We start from the raw sequence: 20,724 nt of genomic DNA on the forward strand, positions 1-20,724 counted from the left end.
TGTGGACAGTCTGTGTTCGGCTCCAGCCTGTCTTGGTTTGGAGCCAGGGGGTGAAAAAGGCAATGATAAGAAAGTCTGGGCATTCCCTCCACTGAGCACACACACACACACACACACACACACACACACACAAAGCAGTTGCAATTCAGAGGACACAGGGTTATTTCATAAGACAGAGGTCACCGTGTCTTGAGTTTGGTTCACACTGCCAGCTCAAATCTAGTTTTGTCATGCCAACTTCAGATCTGATCCTGTCACCAGTGTGACACTGATCTGACCTGTTCACTTTCAAATGATGTGCACCACTACACAATTAAGAATCCCATAGTATGTATGTCAAAATGCGTCCTGGAGGAAGCATCATTTTATGGATTCTAGTTTAGTATGTCATACATTAGCAGAGCTGACTCTCTTTGTAACTACAGCTGATACACCCGGCTAAGTATCCAGTTAGATCTGCAAACAATGCTTGACGTTAACTTTAAGAACTTCAGAGGGTAAAGCATGTCCTCTCATTTCTACAAAAGTCAAAATGCTGACATTTAACAACCCACAGTGCCTTCCACTTGACGTTTTGAAGGTCTGAACCTGTCTTTTTTTAAATTGCAAAGAAACATGGCACAGCTTGTTTCTTTGTCACATATCAATTGTGTTTTTTGTCTGCGTAGGTGGAAGTGAAAACAGAATGTCTGCAGTCGGACTCTGTTGGCAAAAAATATTAGATTTTAGGTGGCGAGACTAATGGAGAGCTGATGGAGTGGAGCAATGCCACACCCAGCAACTGGTTTCTTTATAGTGTCTGAGTATTTTATTGATCTGTTTATGAGGGCATCAATTGGAGATAAAGAAAAGGATGGCCTCGAGGATGACACTTTTAACTACATTAAAAGTGTTACTACCAACTTGTGGCATTTCATCACAGTAAAATAATAGAGAAATAAATTTAGGTTATATCAGTTGCAAGGCTCATATTGTTCTGCTTTGTGAAGCGCTGCTATATTACCAGAAATATTTGTTGCCAAATAAAAACGAGATACCTTGTAGTGCCATGATACATCTCCCAGCTATCTCACCATGTTAACAGTGAGTGATTGTAATCAAATAGATGATGATTACAATTCAGTAAAACTAGATTGAAATAAAATGATCAGCACAGCTACTGAGCAGTGTGTATATTACAGCACCACAAAAGAAATTAACGCACGGGCACAGAATACCAGATCACTCTCTTGAGGTTTCTGCACTCTGCCAAAAAAGAGTCTGTGTTCCAAAGGGAACGAAGCCTTTTTTTTTGTGTGTGTGTCTCAGCTGTGAGTGTTTTTCCCGATCACTTTCTGTTGCTGTGGTATACAGACAGTCTGGTGCTGTACAATAAGTCCCTGATGATCTGTGGGCTGGGAGAGGAAAGAGGAAGAGAGGAGCTGATGCATTTCCTCTGGACACACACTTTGTAATGGTGGTGGTGATTTATCATGCACTTCGAAGAGCGCACACACAAACACTTTGTTAAGCACTGGTACTGATGGTAACTTGATATGTTATATGCCTCTGTGCCTGGGCCACACTAACACAATAGTGAAGCCAAGTCTCTGGTGGCCAGTGTGTTTACTGTTGACAGCAGCCTCAGTCCTCCAGCCTGTCCTCATTCTGTCACTGGCCCTTTGTCGTTCATCAGTATTCATCACACTTTTCATCATGTCTTTTGTTTTTCAACCTTTGTGTTGAAATACATTCAGATAAATGCAGCTTCAATACAGTTTTTACCGTACAGGTACAGTAACATCAGGTCGCTGTACTCTAAGCTGACACAAAAGTCATACTCCAGCAACATGTGCCAAAGTAAGGTCAATGTTTCCAAAGTAACTGTATTTAAGAATAATTGTAGGTGCTGTGACAATTGAAGCTCTTACATACAAGATTTATATTCCCAACTTAAAGGGACAGTTCACATCAATATCAAAAATATGCATTTTTTCCTCCTACTTGTAGTGCACTGTATCAGCCTAGATTGTTGTGGTGTCCAGATATCGGCTCTTGAGATGTGTACCTCCTCTCGAATATAATAGATCTTGATGGCACTCAGCTTGTGGTGCTTAAAGCACCAAAGAAATACATTTGGAAAAACTCAACAGCGATGTCTCTTTCCAGAAATGCTGACCCAGTTTCACAACATAACCTGCAGACCTTGTTATGAGCAGTTTCATGTAGGAACTATTATCTCTCTACTGAACCACATCCGCCAGACATGTCACTGCTCAGAAGGAAGTGTGCACACTGTCACAAGCACGAGACTCTAGTCCACAATTTAGGTTAATAAATAGTACTATGGGTAGGAGAAAAAGTATGTATTTTTTATTTTAAGGTTAACTGCCCTTTTATGTCTGAAATGGCATGTTGAAAAAGTCAGTGGGGAAGCATGATGGACTCAACAGGCTACTAGCATGGAAGTGAGCCTTTAAAATGCTGTGTGAGAAGGAGCAGCATTAGCAGGTGACAGCATAGCTTTCAGGTGACGGTTGAGGCGTCAGGCATGGCAGCAAAAGCACTAATGACAACACTGACCTCTGTAATTATAATGATGCGTTTGACACATGTGTGCAATAAGAAGAGGGTGTAATGTGAGTGTAAAGGCAGACTTTGGGTGACAGTCTGAACTTGTGTGCAGGCTTTAGTTTGCTGATAAAATGGTACAACTGTAATCTGTTTTTACCACTAATGTATTCACTCTAATCACATGAGAGTATGTTGTAATAACCAGCTAGTATTGCAGGAGCAAGTAAATCTCAGTGGCTCATGCTAGAGTGAGAAACTCGAGAAAAAAAAAAAGATCAGTAGCAGTCATCTGACCAGTCACAGTCCAGCAGCGAGGTTGCTCTGCAGAAACTACAAGTAAACACCCATCAGCACTGTCCAGCACCACAAATTGCTGAGTTCATTTAGAGTGCTGGACGCTGAAGCTGCTTTCAGAGGAGACGACTGCCAGTCACAAAAATCAGATGGCCTCGTGGTCAGTGAGGATAACTGAGTGAAGACAGCACTGATAGATGCCTGGGGCTGGATCCGGGCTAAATCTGTGCCGTCAATCTGCCAACCGTTCTGTCAGGCTCAAAGCATAAAAGACCTGTTGAAATCCAAAATACCCCTGGTGGGAAATAAGATCTAATATTTACATGCGACTTACTCAAAAACATCTACTTAAGAAAAGGTGTAATTTTAAGATGTTATGATCACATAGAGAAAAATGTGTGAGGGGGAAATAAAAACAACAAATACCATTCTTCCTGTTTGTCTGGTAACACCACCTTGGCTTCACAGTGACAAGATTTTTCAGTGTCTTGGTAGAAAAACAAGCACAGCAGCCAGACGGATAGACTTTATGGCATACAGTGCAGAACAGATCAGCAGAACGATTTGCACTCTGGGAGGCTGACATTGCCGCAGACAGGAAGACGGGGTTTGGCAAAGAGGGGGTCCACAAACAGTTATCAAGACAAGAAAAGGCATGACATCTGTGTTTGTAGATATATTGAATATAGACAGACAATAAATACAGTAAACAGTGAGCTGAAAGAAAGAGGCAGGCTCTCAGACGATTTGCGGTGGCTCTTGTTGACAGATGTAGAGCACACCTGCTTGACTAGCCGCACCTTGTCTGGCTACCCGCAGCAGCCTACCTACTGCAGTACACCTTCATGCTTTTGTTTCACTATTGGCTCACTGGTGAACTATTACATACTACTTTTCACATTCATAAATCTGAGTGTATTTTACTTTTTTACTTTCTACTTTAGGGTCCAGTTTGTAGGATTTAGTCAGATTTATTGGCAGAAATTGAATATAATATAATAAGTATGTTTTCTTTAGTGTTTAATAACCTGAAAATAATAATTGTCTTGTTTATGTTTCCTTAGAGTGAGCTGTTATACCTATATAGGGAGCATGTCCTTGTCCACAGAGTCAGTTGTTTTAGTAGTAAGCAGGGATGTCAGTTTCAGTCATTTTTACTTTTGATAGGCAGATACTCATTAACTGGTAATTAACCAGTTCATTTTTGAGTAAAGACGTGAAATACAAAACGGCCATTCCTTTTAGCCTGGCGCTCCAGTGACTGAGTGAGCTCTCTCACCCTATACATAGAGGTGGTGACAGTTTGATGTTTTATGATTTGACTTATACTTTACTTTGTGTTGGCTTTGCTGACAGGCAGCTTTCCAGCTGTGATATCATGAACAAACATGCCCACTGTCCAGCCTTTGCTCTCCACTGTCCTCAGCTGCTCTGCAGTGCGCACCACTGCGGTCTAATGGGAGCTAACAGCTGGTAACAGTGTTAAGGTGGCAGACCACGTTATTGCAGGAACATTATGCCCATTATACTCCTGTCTCCCTCCCCATCCTGTCCTGGTGAGAAAGTGGCTAAATAATGAGCCGTAAATTCCCCATTAGCATTGTTGACTATCAATATTAGCACTCTGTTAGCCAGCATTAGCAGTGTAACCACAGCTAGTGCTAACTATGCTAGTCAACAAGGCATAAGGGATTTTGCAGTGGGTGCAAAGTTTGCACCAATGCTGTAAGGGCGGCACAGCATTATTAGCAGTATTGAGCTGTGCAGCTAGTTTGTTTGCTCCCACCAGACCCGGATGGGTTGTGGTCCAGTAAATTGAAGAGTAACTCAGTGAACCTATAGACCTACATGTGTAACTGCTCAAAAATATTTTTTTAGGGGGCAACCTATCAACTTCTCAAAACGCCTGCCGCAATGAGCCACACAGCATCGAGAAAACAGTTCAGTGATTTTACCAGTGTAAATCAGTTTGTTTTGGAGAGGATCTGCTGATTATTCAGCTTCCGTAAAAACCTCCTGAACACTGAAGGAATCCTAAGTAAGAGTTCATGCTTGTTACATGAGATAAGTTTCAACTGATTGCAATCTGCAGCCCTCCTTGCTAGATGCTTCTAAATCCTACAGACTGCTCCTTTAAAACTATCAGCGATGCCTCAAAAGTAGCTCCACTGAAGGTTGGTTTATCTAAGCTACAGTATAGGCACTATATAGGCTACTGCCTTTGAGAACAGAGGGAAAAATGTTTTGGTATTTGACATGACCAGTGGTGAGACATTTTTGGAGGCTAGAAATAACTCTTCAAAGCATCCTTTGAACTCGGCATTTAAACGCTGTTTATACAGTTTGTTGAAATGTCAAATACACCTTTCTAAACCCAGTAAGAGCCTAAAGCAATATGTGATCAATATTGAGTTTCATTTACATAAATATTACATTACTCTGACTATTTGTATTTCTTTTTTTTGCATATCTGTGTTACTATGCACCCCGCCTTAACCCACTGTGCATGTGGCCCTAATGTAGAGAACAACGCACGAAGCAGAAAGGGTATTACGAGCAGTGTTCTGACAGGTGCAGGACGGGCTGGCAGAGAGCAACAGCAGCACGCTCAAACAGTCTGCTGGAGAGCTCTGCAAAACCTCTTAACCTCTGCACTGTTTCCATGCATATTCACACACCAAAGCAACATGACACACACCTGCAGACACAGACAGACAACCCGCCTGCTCAGAACAAAGTTGGAGTGGTTCTCTATTATATTTTTTGTAGTGTAGGTCTCCAGTGAGTGTGAGATCCTGTAGGAATACGATGGGAATACTACATTTAAAATGTGGGACACATACTCAACCATTAAAGGAGCAGTCTGTGGGATTAAATTTTCATCTAGCAGACTTGCAAATTGCAACCAGTTGAAACTTCTCCCGTCTGCCAAGCGTTAGCTCCCAGTTAGGATTACATTAGTGTTCTTTGTTCAGGAGGTTTTTGACCAGGAGCCAAATTATCCACAGAGGTTTTGTCCAAAAACAAATGGACCCAGTGATTAAAACTGAAAAAAAAAAAACAGTTTAATGTTTTAAATCAGTGTTTAACCAACGCTGCTCTGTTCCTCGCAGACAGGTTTTCAGCCCCGCACTTACTATTGTATGTTCACCTTTTTTTCTCTGATAACTTAAGATCTAAACAAATTATCCACAGAGGTCTCCTCCTCTCTGAAACAAATACACATGGTGATTTAAACTAGTAAAAACACTGAAGGAAGCAGTTTCACACAAAAAAATCCTTGTTTTTTTAGACACTGTTCAGCTTGACTAAAAAGGGGCTGTTAACTGTGGTGAAACATAGCAGTCCAACATGACAAGGCCCTGCTTCTTATGGAGATATTAACAGCTCATTCAATGGAAACGAAAACACAAAGATTCTTATTTTCAGGTAAGTGTACTCTTAAAAATCATACTTATTATATTTAATTTCTCCAGATATATCCCCCTAAATCCCACACACTTGACCTCTGAGTAACAGGCAGACTTTGTCATGTAGGAGTATTACACGCACTAAAACACACAGGCATTACTTGGCACACACACACAGAATCATATAATTAATCCGGGAAATTAAAGTGTGATATCGCCATTATTATAAACCACTTTTGCTCAAGTTGAAATCTATGAATATTCTAATTGCTGCCTTTGGGCCTTTTTTTTCTTTGCAATTGAACATGATATTACCTCTCTGTTTTACTTATTGATAGTAATGAACAACGCAGGACTTTTAATATCCGAGGCCTGCTTTATTTCCAGGGGTTGCATCATTTTCCAGCATAAGAAAATGAGGAGCCATTGTGGTCATTAATTCATTCGTCATGCAGGCTGGAAAACAGCTTGTCATCTCCTCTAACTGCCTCTGGTGAGCTGAAAGAAACCGTCTGTGACCTCAGTGTGTGCAACACTGGGCACCTCCACCCCACAAAGTCAATAATTGTTATCACTAACTCTGTGCTCAGATTCATATTTGATTATCCAGTCAACTGTATGAATCAGTGCGACGTGTTAGTCTGCTTCTGCACATTAAATAAATTATTACAGTGACAGTTACAGTCTGAACTTCCCGGCTCTGCTCAGCAATGAGGCTCCTCTATCTGCTGGTTTTTGCTTTTTGTATTGTATGGGTAGGAGGAGCCGCTTTCCTGTGATTGTCTGGCTGCTCTCTCTCTCTCTCTCCCTCTCTTTTGCGCGCTCGCTCTCAGCGTGTCTCTTTCCCTCTCTCATTTTTCCAAAGTTGAATATTCCGCTTGCCTCGGCGCTGTCGCCAGCGGAGCGCTGCAGCTTCACTCACTGAACGCACCGGGCTGCTGTTTTGTTTTTTGCGCTGCGCAGTTTGGAACAGACTTGGAAGAGAAGGGAGTCCTCCACGTTACCCGGGCTCTGTCCACATCTCCTGTGTTTCTTCCAACTTCATTTAGGGGCTACTTTCAAGATGACAGAAGAAAAGAGAGTTCGGCATGTAAAGCTGGTAGGTGTCTGTAACCCCTCCCCTCCGCGCACGGAGGTGTCTGGCTCGGTCTGGCGTCTGTGCGGGCTTCAGGTTTGAAGCAGCGCACAACGCGCCGGGTTGAGAGAGGCGCCCGGGAATAGAAACGGGAACCGGTGGTTATTTTTTCCACCATCCTCAGGGATTGTCTTGATGTGTGAGCTCTCTCTTGAATGGACCAGAATCAGACGAACGTGTCTGAAGCAGGCTGCTGGTGTTAATGCTGAAACTTAAGACACTTGGTGCTTAATGGACAGGGTTTCTGTGTGTGTTTTAAGCGGACACAATATGATGTTTTGCCATATATGGACAGATTTGTGTTATATGTGTACTAAGCTACCAAACTGCATTCTGTCTGAGAGTGAAAATTTAACATGGTTTCATCACTGAAATCATTTTCAGTATTTCTTGTAATATCAAACATTTGCTACATTTCACTTCAAAAGTCCACTGCAACTCCCACGAGACCATATTAAGTAGACCCTGAACCCTACTCTGGGTGCCCCTGCAGCGCAGAGGATGGCAGACTTTTGTTATTAGAATGATTCAGCAGTGAGATTCATGTGTTGCCATCATGCCAGAGTATGTGAAACATTTTTAACGAGCATGTGTGTCCCTCTGTTTGTTTGAAGGGGTTTTCAGGCTCATTTGGGGGGAGCTGCAGGCTCTGTGCCATGGCACAGACACTTTTGGTTATTTACATTTTATCTGGTTTTTCTATATAGATAAGGGTCCCCATGAAATTCTTGGCATTCGTTTTCCCACAGAAAAGCAGTAATCTGAACTGTTATTGTAACATTTTGCAGGATTAAAGGCATGTCTTTGATGCTCAGTAGTAAAATTGTACTTTTATTTTCTTCTGAGGCACTGTAATATCCCTGTAGTAGATGGGATTGTTTTGCAGTACCTTTCTAGTGTGAATTGAATGTTGATTAATTTTTCAGTTTTTAGAAGAGACAGCCTCACAGAATCATTGCAGCATATGTCATTTTTACATAGATAGAGCCAAAAGTCTTTCCTCTCTGATTTCAGCTGCTCTGAAGCAATGAACACTGACTTGAAACCAAAAACAAATCTGCCACCGGGTAGCGTTGAAGTGCCCCAGAATTAATACCCTGTCAAATAGTGATGAAATGCACAAAGTTGTCAGGAGGGTGTTGAAGTGTCGCTGCACATAATTCAGCTCATACGGCGCTGAACTCTGTTCTGATGATCCTGCTGAGCTCAGCTGACAGTATGAGGGAATGTGCTTGTTGTTGGGCTGCTTTGAATGCCTCTGTGTGCTGAAGTGTTAGGGTAGCATTAACAGGGAAGGTCACTGCTATTGTATAATGCGATGAACGGAGTACATCTTTAGTGGTGAGGTGCTTTTCATTTGGCGCTAACCTTTACTTAAATCAGCGACTCTTTGCTGGATCTTAACTCCTGTTTAAAGATTGATACTCTGCCTCTCTCTGTGGCATCTGTTTGAGCGAGCAAAACAATGACAAGGTGGACTAAGAGCACGATCAGCCCCGTGCGCATCCTATAAGTGCACTGTCTTAGTAATTTTCCCTTTTTTTTTTTTTTTTGCAATAAAGCCCTGGAGCTGCCCCGTCTCGTACCATTACACAACATGTCTCATCAGGCCGATTACACATCGGCACACTCGTGTATGCTTCCATCTCAAATAAACAAGAGTCAGTGCTCTAGGCTGCCACTTATACTGTACCTTCAAGAGCCATACATTCCCTTTTCTGACTGTCCGTCTATCTTTAGGGTTGTTTTGCTGTGGTCTGTCTCTCATCTCTTTGCCTCTCTCTCACTCTAAGTGTCTCTCATTTCTCTCTCTCTTGGTTTATCCATGCATCAATCATCTGTCTCCTTCCCCTCTCCTTCCATCCAACTCTCTGAGTCTCCCTGTGAGGAATAGAGGGTGTTGTTTCCTGTCAGGGCTCTAAGGCACATTGCAAAGCTCACTGTTGTGTGTATGCTTTACCTGCTATTAACGTATTTTGTTTGGTCTTTTGTGAGTTAAGTTCCTTCTATTCAAAGAGGACAGCGAGCAGATTAAGGGAAAGTGGTAGCTTTAAAGAAACATTGTTGTCCAATGATGGGTGTCAGTGTGAATTTAATGGATCAAGGGAGATAGATTTAACATTGTTGATTAACACAAAGCTTTCATGCTGAATATCTTGTAAGGTTTGGATTGTAAAATGCAGGTTACAGGAGGAATGTTTCTACTAGAACCTGTATCTTTAAAGCACAGGAACTGGAACATAATTATACTTTAAATCTTTTGATTTTTTGTGTACTGAGTGCAATAATCTGACTGTAAGAGGATGTTAATTAAACAGAAGAAAACAGCAGCAGACATGTAATTGGTCATATACTGTCCTTGCATTCCTCAGTGCTGGTTTAAATATCTAAAATAAATCTATCTCTGATTCCCCCGTGGCCATTTCTTTCATTAAACGACTTGTGACATTTAGCTGATTTATCAAGGCGTCTTCAAGCACTTATTAGATCATAAATTATATTGTGTTTCTCACCTTTACTCAAGGTCCTCAAAAGTCCTTTAGGACTTTTAAATAAAGTCTAGTGTTCAGCAGCTTAGGAATAAGCCCAGCTAGGCAGAACTTTTTTCATCTTCATTTCATAGGTGACATAAGTCGCACATCTAATTCCAAGTGGCATTAAAAGGTCTTGAAAGTCTTCCAGGTACCTTGATGAAACTTTGAAACAGTCTGAAGTTGGTGCTACTGCCAGTAATATCAGTACATAACATCGTCTGGTCCATCGTCTGGCTTTGGTTTAAAAAATACTGTGTTTGTGTTATTGTGGTAGGAAGAAATGCTATTATATTTATTTGTCTGTTTTATAATAGCAGCGATGCCCGGGAGGACATGCTTTCATGCTGTGTACAAAAGTGATGTGTTGGTAGCATTGAAGTGAGCATAATCACAGTATCGAATGCTCTCCACGCTGTTGTGAGTTGTATAAATCAGCGGCCAATGTGTGTGTACTGACAGAAAGCTCTGTTTCAAAATATATCTGCAAATCTAAGTGAAACAAAACAACCAGGATCTGGAACAAGCTTCTTATTAAGCACAAAAGTACTTGGCACAGCATAGAAAGAAAGCGTGGCTCTCTAGCTATGTTAAATAGGAAGTGTCAAAACAGGTGGAACAGCCATTACATTCCTGGGCTCTAACAGCCACTGCTTCAGAGACGACTTAGTCATCCTGTTGAAAATCATATATTAGGAATAAAAACTCCTTTACTCTACTCTAACATTAAACTTTCCTCCTGCAACGGAGTGAAGTGTGTCACAAATAGTTGGCACTAATCGAGTGGAGGTAGGTAGATGGCTTTATATTTGTCAAAGAAAGACAATTTCAGTCTTGTTTTCAGTATAAAAAATGGCATATTTTATAACTGCACTTATGATTATTTTGATAGAGGTGAAATTATGCACGGAATATATATATGAAGGCTGTCATAATTAGTTATGGAGTTTACAAAAACTGAATGCATCTAACAGATTGCCAGGTCTTTACTGGGGAGCATCCATTAGCAGAGGAAGTGGTTTCTGTGTGATATAGAAAGGATCAAGGGAATGAATGTGGGAGTTGAGGCAGACATAGCAGGGATGGATGCATGGTGTGACAGATTGCCTCCTGTTTTTGTTTCCAGACTCCTTTGATCTCTTCATTGCATAGAGTGCAGGCATAGCCCGTCTTCCAGATACATTTCACACTGCATGTAGATCAGCAAAGAGTATTCATGCATGGCACCATGTTGCTAAACTCTTTCCTTCTGGCCAAAAACAATATTAATGTGATTTTATGGTGGTGCTGGTTGGGTGTTAAACATCTGCATCACTGCTGATTCAACTGCAAAGTTCAGATTTGGACTGAGCAGTTGAGTCCAGCTGCTCAATTGGCATGCAACACTCTCTGACTGATAGAGCTGCAACAATTAATCGACTGAAAAGAAAATTAACTGTCAACTACTTTTTAATCTATTAATTAACATTTGCTGGTTCAAGCCTCATAAATGTGAGAATTAGATGATTTTCCTTTTCATTTAAGATAGTAAATGAAGACTTCATGGGTTTTGGACTGTTGGTTGGACAAAAGAAGTAAATGAATATGTCACTTTGGGTTCTGGGAACTTATGATTAGCATTTTTCAAATGTTTTAGCCATATAATAGACTAAAAGACCAATTGATTAGTAGTGAAAATAATCAGTAGATTCATGGCAGATTAGTTGCTGATTACATTGGGTTCTGGGAAATTATGTTGGGCATTTTTCACAATGTTTGAACATTTTATAGGCTAAACGATTAATTAACCAATCATGAAAATAATCGGCAGATTATTCTCTAGTGAAAATAATGATTAATTGCAGCCCTACCAAGTGGAACACTTTTGATGAAAAAATGTGAATATATTTGGGAGAAACCTTGAAGTTAAACTTACACACACTTGCTCTTGAACCCAAAAGTTGGTCCATGTTTTTTGATTTCTGGAACTCTGAAAGTCGTCCTCAAATGTAAAAGCTTGTGCTGTGCTCATGCTATGATCAATAGACATTTGCTTTAGTTCAAGGCATAATCGACCGACATTGCTTTGCATTTAATTTGGTCAGTGTTTAACCAATTAGACCTGCAAACGCTATGCAGTCAGCATTTCCATCATTACCTTATCCACATCCCATAATATGCTGATCGGTCTGGCCTCCTGCTGTTTCTCTCAATCGATCCCTAGTGGATGTTTTCCAGACTAATATCTCAGAGCTAAATCTGAGCTTGCAAGATTTTGCTTGTCTTTCACAAGACATCTACGTTACATGTTAGGAACAATGGACTGTAAGCCCATTTAGGAAGGAAATTTGGGATGCTAACAGATATACTGCACTCTTGATAGAGGTTACAGACCTCAAGTTGACTACTAATGCAAAACCTGTTTTAGTCCAAATTTTGTCCTCTGTGAGATGGAGTGCAGGAAATAGGTCATATGATGTGAACTGTTGCTTATTAAGTTATAACTTTACATGTGTGGAGGCTGCGGGTAGCTCAGATGACAAGCTGGCAGAGAGCATGTCAGGGTCCAGTCTCTGAAGGTAAACCAGTGAAAGCCAATAAGCTGCAGGCAGAGGCCCAGGCTTTAGCTCGGGGCTACAGGCTGCACTGACTCCAGATTCAACAACCCATTGACCAAGCACAGAGAGGTTTGGAAAGCAATTATCTGAAATACACAAAGACGGAAGTAGGGTTATAAATTGTAAGTATTTTCCTTAATGGATTGTTGGTAAAATTAACGATCAATCATTGGTCATTATTTAAAAAAAATATAAAAACTTTGCTAATTTCAAACACTACCAAATGCATTTTATCCTCAAAGCTCACAGCAATGTATTGTGTATATTTTGACAGCATTGAATAGCCTGTTGATTGATAGATTAGATTTTAAATGTTAGATTAAATTTTTAGCAACTGATTAATCGATTGTTGATTAACTGTTATTATCTCTAGACTGAAATACTGTATACCAAAAGAGTGATGGAGGGCAAATATAACTTAATTCATTCCTGTTTTTGCAGTTATCCTTCAGCTGATACTTTCTGTCCTTGTCTTTCTTTTTCTTGTCTCGCTGCCTCATCGAACACAAGTTTCAAACCTTTTCAGATGACATTAACAACAGTGTGATGTACACAAGTGATGTGTGCATGGATAACAGATTACACACACAGTTCCAGTACTAAATAAATGATCCCATCGGGCATGCGTGCCACAGATTACAAGCTTTGCTCCAAAGCTTTGTCACAGTAACAGGTGATTCTTTACACATTTTTACTTCATTAAAGGTTTATTGGCAGTGTTCCCCCGGGGTAAAAAGGCTGACAGTCCAGAGTGTTTGGATAACATTACACACCATCAGTGTGCAAAGGAATCCCATGAGGCTGAAATCTAATTGTCTGCCATTACCTCTGCTGCATCTTAAGTCTATTGGCTTGACAGAGGTGCCATTTGAAACTTAATCTGCCAAGGAGCTCTCTAGATTGCACCTTGGACACAATAACGATCTCTTATTTTAAATCTGCATTCACACCATGAACACTCTTAGGCGTTTCCCTCAGTTGTTTCATTTTGTTTTGGGAGGTGAAAAAATATAATTGAATGACTAATGTACTCTCAGATTCCTCAAAATGTGACTCAGTCAGTTAGCAGGAGGGTAGATTTTGGAAATGAGTGCAGATGCTTGCTTCAATAAGAAGAGATCAGCTTGAAATTAACATTGTTATTTACAATTACTTAGATCAACACATAACAGCTTTATTCAGTTGTTTGCTGAGATACTATTTGGTGATGTGTGAATGAGAAGAGATTTGAAAGCGTGGGAAAGCAGAGATGAAAGTTTTACAGAGGAGGTAAGAGACGATTATATTTTTTCTGTAGAATATTAAAAACATGTAATCATATCCTCCTTAGTGAGCTGTGGTAAAATTTCAGCTAAATGCAGAGATTTATTTATACTTCTGACTGCCTGTAACCTAGCAAAAGTATGTGTAACTGGAAGGGCACTTGGAGAGCACAGACCTCTGCCAAGGACATTGCCCTATCTGGCAACATATCAAAAGTAAAGACTTTGTGTATCTGCCCTGATATTTGGATCCAAATTTAATGTGTCCTTCCTCGGTCCATGCTGCACCCTTCCATCAAGTTTCATGTACATTGGGCCAGTAGTTTTTCTATATTCCCTGTGATAAACACAGAAGCCAAAAAACAAACCGAACCATAAAGACAACCTCCATGGTGAAGGTGATAATCATGCAACTTTAGAGTCCTTTTGTTTGCGAAACAATGCTTGCTTTTAATTTTACAGCTTTGGGTTGTGGTCTGAACTAAAATAGCTTTAGGTGTGATCACATCCTTAGCTTGCCCTGTTGCTCTAGCGTGTGTAAAAAACATAAATATTTTAAAACTCTGGGGTCTAAAATCCACCCAGACAGCAGTAGAAAGAGAGGAGGCTTTTCCACTCCCGCCTAACAGCAGCTGAGCTGAGGAGGCGTCCAACCTCCCACCACGCTAGTTAACAGCCAGCTGCCCGTGTATACTCCTACAGCGACGCACGTGTTTCCCATGATCTCACCTGCTGGCTGTGGGAGCTTGGGATCAAGCCCAGCTCTGCTGTCATGCTGCCCACCCCAGAAGCCTCTCTGCTGGGCAGGGCGCACCACACCTCCGCTCTCTGGGATGCAGCAGCCATGGAAGTGGAGGAGGATGTGATCCAGGGATAAAAACTGTACATGTGCAAAACATCTTGCTGTGTGAGCATAGTGTTGAGGTGCTTTTTAATTCTGAGGATGTTATATATCTGATGGAAGATTCAACAAAAGTATGCTGAAGTAAAATTTCAAACTTCCTTCACACGTCACTGCATTTGAAGATTGTTTTCATTAAGATTTCTAACTATAGTAGAAACCTGTTAATAAGTCTCGCTCCTTATTTCGGGGCCATTTGACAGAGCTATAATGAACATCTTTATACTAATGCCAGCACAGGCTAGGATGCAGTGGTGATAAAAATAGTGGGATTGGGCATGGAAAACGGTGGCAGGGAGAGATAAATAACTATAAAGAGACAGTTCGGGAGGGTAGGTGTAAACAGGAGGAGGCGTGAAAAAAGATTTTTGAGCTTCAAGGATGTTTGGGGGATTCTGGGGAGGGTTAATAGCTACACATAGCAGAGAGCAAAGACAAAAAGTCATGGGGGTAGAGGAGGAGAAAAAACAAGTCCTGGAGTTACTCATGCTCTCACGTACATACTTTCATCATACACACTCATCCACCCAGCAGGCATTTCTAAAGAACACCTTCTTTCTAAAAGCAGCTCATCTCTTGCTGGTTGACTATAGTTACAGCGATTTCTAGGAATCTCTGATATTCTCTAAAGACTCTGCTAAACATAGCTCACCTGCCAGTGCCTGCAGCTTGTATTGTAACACTGTTAGTTCCTTATAAATACAAAATTACTCCACTGAAGTTGACCATTTTATCCAGACACATCATTACTGAGAGTAGGAGTTCTTGTGAACTGGCCTCCAGCAAAAAAGAACCTTGCACTGAGCTCCTTTATGAAGTCTCCAGGCCATCAGTTCAGTTCAATATTGATGTAGCAGTAGGCATTGTTAACCTTCACAATTATTCTCTTTGGTTTGCAGTGCCTTGGGGAATGGCTATTTTTAAAATGCCGGCAATGTTGGGTAGCTATTGTTTAACTAACAACCTATTGATTTGTGTCGGCTTCAGTTGCAGAGCTATAGTGAGAGGGGGGAGTGTGTTTTTGTTTTCTCAATTCACAAACACATTATTCAAAAAATGTTCTGAGAGTGTGTAAGAGCTAACTCCATCATAGCCAAAGAAAATGTAGCCTTTTTTTCCTCAGTAGGCTTTCACATTAGAATTTAAGCTGCATATATTTACATATTTCTGTGATATTATGCTGCCTGCCTCTTTGTTCGTGAAATTGTCAGCTCCTTAAAGGATACAGTTATGTGATAAAACGGTCTTTTCACAAAACTGCAGTAGAAATATGCAAAAACTTTTGAAATCGGTGGTGTATGACAGAGAAAAGGACTGTGGCATTTGTGTTTGCTCAAGAGGTGGAAAACCTGTATGTACTGCACCTGACCCAGTTGTCTGAAGGGTATATGCTGGTTAAAAGAGTATACCCACCTCGTTTTCCTGTCATTTACAGAGTATGTCCACCTCCTCCTTGATAACCTACCCATCTAACTAAGTAGTTCAGCTATCTCACCAGCTACCACTACACCACTGACCAGACCAATAAACGCTTGTTGCTGGTGGGTGACGTAGTTCAAGCAAGTCTGTTCTGACACAAGAAACAATATGGTAGCTGGCTTGCAACAAACAATCTCAAATTAAAGTTAAACAGTAAGCTAATAAATGTTCATAAAAACATTTGAGGCGAGAAAAAGGCAAAGTAGTAACAGAATCTTGGTTTATATTTGATCAGCATTATCTCAGTTTTTCAGCCTTTATTTTAACAATACCGGATACAGTGCGGCACCCACTCCCTGTTCACAAATTCTTGTATAGCAGCCAACAAGGGAACTAAAATATGTTTCTGAAAACTTTTTAGAATCCGAATCTTTGTTTATAGTTCCAGCTGGACACCAATGTCATTAGCTGTTGATATTTGGTTGAATTTAGGTTGTGACATGATCAAAATCAATGTCAGGTCGACTTCTATATTTTTTTTGGTTTTATGTGGTGTTGTTTTTATGTGGTGCCAAAGCATCAGGTATAATACAAATCAGAATTGATATTTTAAAATCAACAACTCTCTCTCTCTCTTTCTCTCTCTCTCTCGCTTGATCCACTTCTGTACTTTCTGTGTTCATGTTGCTAGGCATATGAAAATGCAGAAGTATGATCTTTAGTTCAAGCAACAGCCTTAGCGCCAGCAAGATAAAAAAAAAAATGTAAAAAAATGGTTGAATATTTGCAAAGTATCCCTCTTAGTTTTGAGTGACTGCTCACCACTGCAGATGACTGTGTTTGCCGTGATTATGTATTGCATATCATTGCAACATCATTGTTGCTGCAGCTGTGAGCTCAGATCTGTTGTGTTGTGATGCTGCTGCCTCTCCCAGAATGTACACACGGGCAAACTCCAACACGTCTCGTATCAATATTTCATAAAGGGTAGAGGAAAAAAGAAAGAAAAAAAAGTTGACAGCTGTCAAAGCTCAGATTAACAAGATTTCCCATCTCAAGGAGGAACAAATGATTGTTTATCAGCGATAAATAAAACTAATCGAACAAATAGAGCTACAAGCCTCTGACATTTCGATGCATGGAGCCTGCTGAGCCAATCGAACAGCAGCCAAGGAAAACAATGGCTCATACTCTCCCCCCTCGAAGGAAATGCCAAACATTACAGTGCAGTATAAATAGACGGCTCTGACTTTGTAGAGCGAGAGCTCTAGATAGAGGACAGGAACCCCCTCCCTGGGGTCACACCGATGGCAAGGTCTCCCACCTCTCCGCTCCCTTTAACTTTATTGCTCTTTTTGTTTTTCTCTCTCTGGGTGTGTGATCTATTTTCAAGCTGATTTCTCCTCACCTCCCTGTGTTCTTTATCGTCTCCTTTCATTTTCTATTTTATATTTTCTCTCTCTCTCTCTACCTGACACCCGGTCATTATGAATAACAGAAAAGCCTAGTAACACATCACAAACATGTCCTGCCTTAAAAATGGCACCATCTGCATCTACAATTGAAGTTGCAAATGGCCCTCCTGGATGTATTACGTTTGGGGCCGAGTGTATGGACTGTGATCCAAGGTGAATGCTGTACTTAGAGCAGAAGAGCTCATGTTTAATGGCTTTTGGTCGAGCAGCCTATTCTCACTGCTGACAGTTCAGTTTAATCTAACGGTTATGAGAAATTTCCCTTTGCATCTGGATAAATGCAGCCGATGTACATCCAGGCGCACGTGCTTCTCCAACGTGCAGCATGAGGTGTGGCAGCAAGGCCTTTTGCACTGAGGGCACCAGAGCTGGAATGGAAAATCCATCTAGGGTTTAAAATATTGAAACGTCGATTTCATTTTGTCATTTCACACAGTTTTTTTCCCCCTCTGCACCTCTGTTGAGAAAGGGAGGCAGGGAGACAGAGTCGTCCCCAAAACGAGGTTAGTTGCTCCGACTGTGTGTAATGAGGTTACGGATGATTCAGCCGAGACAACTCCAACAAGTCTTTCATCTTTACTATCTTTTGTATCAGGCATATAAATGTATTTCCCTCGGCTGGCAGGCTGTACAGACAGTTTGGAAGATTGAGCCCCAGCTGCCGGTGTGGGCACATTTAGGAAACAGCATGCACATGAGCTAGCGCACACACATACACAATAACACACACATTCCCCACTAAGGCATTCTGTCTTTGACTCTTTGTCTTCCTTTATCTCAATCTTATCACCACAAACGCTAAATCTGTAGCTGCAAGAGGATAGGTTTTTCTCTTCCGGAAACATTTAGTTTTTTTCTCTTGTGAAATGACTGCAAGGAGCAGAAATGTCCAAACTCTTTTGTCAATTTCAAGTAGACAAATGCATTTTAATCATAGATGTTTTTCAATAAGGACAGTTGTTATATGAGTAGTTTGGATTCTGGTTGCCTTAGAGACCTTATAGTCCTGACCTGTGTATCTGCCTCCTCTAGAATCAATAACGCCAACTCGAACGACATCGTTTGCTAATACGGTTTGGCAAGCCACTGATAAAGTGGCTGGCGCCTTACGGATCAGTTAGCTCCTTTCGAGCACAAATACGATGCATTTAAAGACGTCAGCTGTTTCTCACAATGGGAAAACTTTTCAGGAATGTATCGTCAATCTTCATACAGAGGGCTATTGTTTTCTTGACAGTCTTTCCAGGCTAATATAGGTGTACAGGATGCAATTTCCCACTGAAAAGAACCTCTTTTCGTGAAGCTGAAAGTGCCGTTTATGTGGCGCGTAGATTGCTTTCTCCCACTATGTGGAGTAAATTTGCATATATATAGAAAATACCAGTAAAAGGTAAGCTATTAACTTGGTGCCGTGCTCTTCTACACATGCATATACACACAGACAAAATTATAGAAAAATTGAAGCGGAGTTATAGTCAACTGTGAGCACAAGTTTGTTTTCTGCAAGCAAGACAATAGGTTTTTCAAGTTTTTGCAGAATATGCTTTTTCACTCCATCATCCTTGATGTTGTTTTAGTTTCATCAATACATGCAGCAGAATCGTTTTGCTCCAAAATATTAGTGATTGAGGAGTTCTATGGAGCTTAGTCACAGGAAAACAGAATCAATGTTGTAGCTCTTGGACAATATTCAAGGTGAAGTGGCTTTTGAAAATGTTAGTCAATATTCTTTGTGTATGAGAGAAAACTTTGTAGTTTTAATAGGCCTCGGCAGCCAAATTGAGGCTTAAGAAGAAAGTGCATCTCAAAGTTTTAATCTGCAAGCAGCAAAACAAAGGAGACAGAACATGATGAGAGAAAAAATGTTTTGGTGTCTAAGAACAAACAGAGCCATCTCTATGTGCCCTGGTCTGTTATAGTGTGTCCAATTCCTGTATGCAAAATATTTAAGAGAGGGATTACATGAAGCTGTCCACTTGACTGCAGTTTATCTGTAAGCCAGATTTTCTGGGTCAACAGTTCACAACCCTAACACTAGCCACTGGGCTCGAAGCCATGCGTACGATTACATTTTCGCCTTTGTTGACAGTTAGTGGTAACTCCGTTCTCCCTCCAGCAGGCTCAGCCGCGTCTAAATATCTAATAAGCTGTTCTGCCAACTTCTGATCCCGGGTTTGTTCTCACCTGCGCAAATGCACATGAATAATGGAAGCGGCATGAAGTGAGGCAGGGGCATGGTTGTTCCTCAGTGTTGTGTTGGGGCCTGATAAGGTTCCCCGCCGCAGCAAAAGAGCCTCAGAGAGCTGATGAGACGGCGTCTGACAGTATTAAGTTTATTACCCACAGGCTGCCAAGCTGTAACAGGCAGGAGCATTAAGTGGAGGGTGAAAGAGAGGAGGTGTGTTCTACTCACTGTCACAACCCTGTGAAAATCTCATTTCATTCGGCTTTCATGTATAAATGTATTAAACCAATTAGCAAGTCTGGCTTGGTCTCACGCTTGACAAGAATTGATTGTTTATTTCATTTTCAGTGTCTTGCATCAGCAAATGTCCTTCACACAATAGAGCCCCCATCAACACTGCTGACAGGCTGCGAAAGGAATATAGGAAACAAATACAGCTGCAAGAATGAATGTGGGTGTATGCAACCACACACCCAGCTGCACCCATAGTGACAAGTCTGGAGAGTCATGTGAGACACACCTGCAAGTGAATATATTGACAAAATCAACACTGGTCGTGTGAAACAACAAGACAAAAACACACCCAGAAGCACATAGCACTGTGCACACACTGTTACTGACACATTATTTCCAATGCACAAGCACAGCTTATTTTTTATAGAAGGGTTTGGGAGGGCATAGTTGCAGCACTCAGAATCGCATTTAAATATAATGTAGGTGGAAGAATATGCAGCTCCACACAAACACACAACCCATGCTTCCCTCTGTTTTATAGTTGGGTGATATGAACAATTTTAAAAACTGTTATAATGCTAAAAAAAATAATTGTGATTTGTGTTAAAGTGTGAGACACATTTGAAAAATAAGCGCTAAATTCTTAATTTCTCAGATTTCCCACACATTCAGTTGTTTGTGGCAGCCTGCCTCAATTAAAACATCTGCTGCCACAAACAGATTTTCTA

General features: G+C 40.9%; 1 protein-coding gene across 4 annotated transcripts in view; it reads left to right on the forward strand.

Annotated features, from left to right (window-relative positions):
* mid2 (midline 2) overlaps positions 1-20,724 on the forward strand; it is a 175,970-nt gene that overhangs the window by 52,999 nt on the left and 102,247 nt on the right. The window contains exon 1 of one of the 4 annotated variants that reach the window (XM_042493807.1): positions 7,107-7,356. The exons of 2 other annotated variants lie outside the window; for them this stretch is intronic. The gene's annotated coding sequence lies outside the window, so the exon portion shown is untranslated. Of the gene's footprint in view, positions 1-7,106; positions 7,357-20,724 lie in introns of those variants that run through there. One more of the 4 variants, XM_042493810.1, reaches the window with a different exon arrangement.

Source organism: Plectropomus leopardus, chromosome 9 (assembly GCF_008729295.1).
Source record: "Plectropomus leopardus isolate mb chromosome 9, YSFRI_Pleo_2.0, whole genome shotgun sequence".
Lineage (NCBI taxonomy): Eukaryota > Metazoa > Chordata > Actinopteri > Perciformes > Serranidae > Plectropomus > Plectropomus leopardus.